The sequence below is a fragment of the Meles meles genome, chromosome 2 (assembly GCF_922984935.1).
Source record: "Meles meles chromosome 2, mMelMel3.1 paternal haplotype, whole genome shotgun sequence".
NCBI lineage: Eukaryota > Metazoa > Chordata > Mammalia > Carnivora > Mustelidae > Meles > Meles meles.
The window spans coordinates 162,429,816-162,432,987 of record NC_060067.1 but is presented as its reverse complement, the minus strand read 5'-3'; the positions used below and the strand labels follow the sequence as shown (position 1 = coordinate 162,432,987).

The following is a 3,172-nucleotide window of genomic DNA, read 5'->3' as shown; positions in this document are numbered from 1 at the left end:
CTACACTGTAAAAAATCCTTGTAGAGGCAGTGGTCCTGATGGTCCTCCAGATCTGTTGCTTTAAAAGTGCTTGGACAGAACAGACCCAGGGACACCCCTTCTTTCAGCCTCCAACCACCCTCCAACCTCTTTTCCAGTCATGACCTTTAGAGGCATCTTCTCAGCCATCCTCTGCCTCTGGAACCAGTCAATACCACCTGCTGAGCTTAGCTCCTTATTGCTGAGCAACCATGAGCTCCCAGATGCATCAGAATTATTCCACTGAGGTGGAAGCTGCCATCAGCCGCTTGGTCAACGTGCATCTGCAGGCCTCCTACGCATTTCTCTCCCTGGGTTTCTATTTTGACCATGAAGATCTGGCTCTGGAGGGCGTGGACCACTTCTTCTGAGAGTTGGCAGAGGAGAAAAAATGAGGACAGGCAGCATCCTTTGAAGATGCAAAACCAGCCCAGGGCTGCGCCCTTTTCCAGGACATGCAGAAGCTGTTCCAAGATGAATGGGATAAAGTCGTGGATTCCATGGAATCCACATGGTCCAGGGGAAGAACCTGAAGCAGGTCCTCTTGAATCTGCATGTCCTGGGTTCCACTCACAGAGACCCTCATCTCTGTAGCTTTCTGGAGAACTGCCTGGGTGAGCAGGTGCAACTCATCAAGAAGATGGTGACCACCTGGTGAACTCCACAGGCTTGTTCCCGAGGCTGGGCTGGATGAGTATCTCTTGGAAAGGCTCACCCTCAAGCACACCCAGGAGCCTAGCAGACTTTGACGGGCCCCCTGGCATTCTCCCCCCTTCCAGTGCCAGGGCTTCTGCCTGAGGCTCCCCCTGCAGGCAGCTTTTTAACCACCTTGGAGGCCTCTCCCAAGCCATGGATCCAGTGAAAACAATAAAGCTTTTCACAGGAAAAGAAGAAAAAATCCAAACTTAAGTGGACCTCTGCCATTCAAACCTGGGTTGTTCAAAGGTCCACTATATACATTTATTCAAAATCTGTCTGAATAACAGTGAAATAATTTTATTAAGTGAAAATAACTAAGAAACTTGGAAGGGAGAAAAAGGGCAACAAAGTTGGACTTTAAACACCAGAAATTAAATTTTATTCTAGAGCCATAATAATTTAAACAATATATTAATAATAATAGAAAAAAGTCAGTGAAACAGAAAACACCGTACGCAATATAAGGCGCCTCCAGGATGACATCCTCCTTCTGTAATGTTCTCTCTACTTCCTTGACTGTTTGAATCCTGTCTCTTCCCTGAAGATATTCATTCCCCTTTTCACGGAGGGTGCTCATTCCCTTACAGGGACACCAAAGGTAGTGTCAGCATTCTCTTAAGTCTCTAATAATGCTCTCAAGATGTTCCTTTTCTTCCCATACCAAATCCCTTTTTCTTAAGATCCAGCCATTTTGTTATTCCTCCTTCTACTCTTCTAATTAATAATCCACCAAAGTGAGCATCACGCTTCTGCATTCATTGAGTATTTTGATACCTGGTTGTCTTCCTCTCCACCTTAGATCTGCTATCATCTTAAATGAATTCAGTTTCCACATGGGCAGCACCTCTAAACCCTAGCCTCTTAGTCCCAAGCCTCATTGACAATAAACTCCAACTCCCTCCCTCTTCTACAATTGACTCTCATGACTACAGTGGCCCTTGTCATTCTGAGGAGCAGTTTTGCATCTGAAACTTTAAACCCCAACATTTCAGTCCTATAAACCACTGCCTCCTCATCTTCCTGCCTTTGCACCACTCTCTTATTGCACAGAGACCCCATGGCAGTCGCTTGAACTCTGCGGCCTGTTAGGGTGTCCCAATCCCACCTGAAATGTCTTCCTTTCTTTTTGAATGGGAACCCAACACTTTTGGCTCATGGTCCTTTTGTCCTTCCACCACAGTCACCTAGCAAATCCCCAATCCTAGCAATCTGAGAGTTGACTGTTGCTGAAGCAGCATTTTCACAGGGACTGGCATGATTGATGGGGTTCCATTTTCAGGTGTGCTCTCATGGCAGCTTGAAAACGCCTTTTACTCATCTTCTTTCTACTCTTTCCATCTTTTCTTCATAGCTGTTCCAGGGCATTCTCCTAGTGCTCCTTTCTTGTCCTTACACCCTACTGACAACTCTTCTTGAGGACTTTCTTCCTGTAGCTTCCTAGACCTCACACTCTCCAGGTGTTTCTCCTACCTGTCAATTTCTCAGCACTCACCTTCTCAAGCAGACTTCCTCACGTGTCCCTTAAATTTCATGCTCCTGGTGTTTGCTCTTCATCCTCTGTTGTCAACCACAAACAAGATTTCAACTATCACTTGTTTTCTGATAATACCATAACCCGTTTTTCTAGCCCAGACCTCCCTCCCAAATTCTAGAATCCTATTCTCAACTTTGTAATGGACTTTATTACCTGGATGTTCTACCATCATCTCAGACTCTGCCAAAAATGAAATGATTGGGATACCTGGGTGGCTCAGTCAGCTGAGCATTTGCCTTCAGCTCGGGTCATAGTCCCTGGGTCCTGGGACTGAGCCCTGTATTAGGCTCCCTGCTCAGAGGGGAGCCTGTTTCTCCCTCTCCCTCTGCCTGCTGCTCCCCCTGCTTGTACTCTCTCTCCCTCTACCTCTGTCATATAAATAAATAAAATCTTTAAAAAATATATATGAGACAATTATCATCTCCCCATCTCAAGCCTGTTCCTCCTCTATTTCTTCTCCAGAATATAGAAGAGGAAATTCTTGCTCCTTTTTTGATTTGCCTCCTACTTTTCCATCCACCCCACTCAAAGTGGAAAAGTTACAAAACAGATTGGTCCTAATCCAAAACATAGACTGAAGCGCATTGACTGGTGGCTTGAGATTACTGTAAACTAAATTCTGTGTATCCTCCACTCCTTGCTCTTCCATCTCATTTGTGAGTGTGGTTGGACAGGCAAGCTGACTTGGCCAGCTTTCCCCCTCTATCTCACATCTAGCTAGGATGTTCCAATATTGAGACTCAGAGGAAGAGGAGATATACCCTTATCTACATACTCTAGCCCCAGTACTGGTTCCAATAGGAACAATTTTGTCACCACTACTTCCCTGGCAACTGTTGTAGAGAGGTAGCAAGTAGTGATTGCCAGGACCAATTTCTAACTCGAGGTAGTGGGCTACTCTGATCCTAATTAACCTATCCA

The 3,172-nt window shown here is 45.5% G+C and overlaps 1 pseudogene; it reads left to right on the top strand.

Moving 5' to 3' along the window:
• Window positions 1-230: 230 nt before the first annotated feature.
• Window positions 231-767, top strand: LOC123936933 (annotated as a pseudogene).
• Window positions 768-3,172: the final 2,405 nt, after the last annotated feature.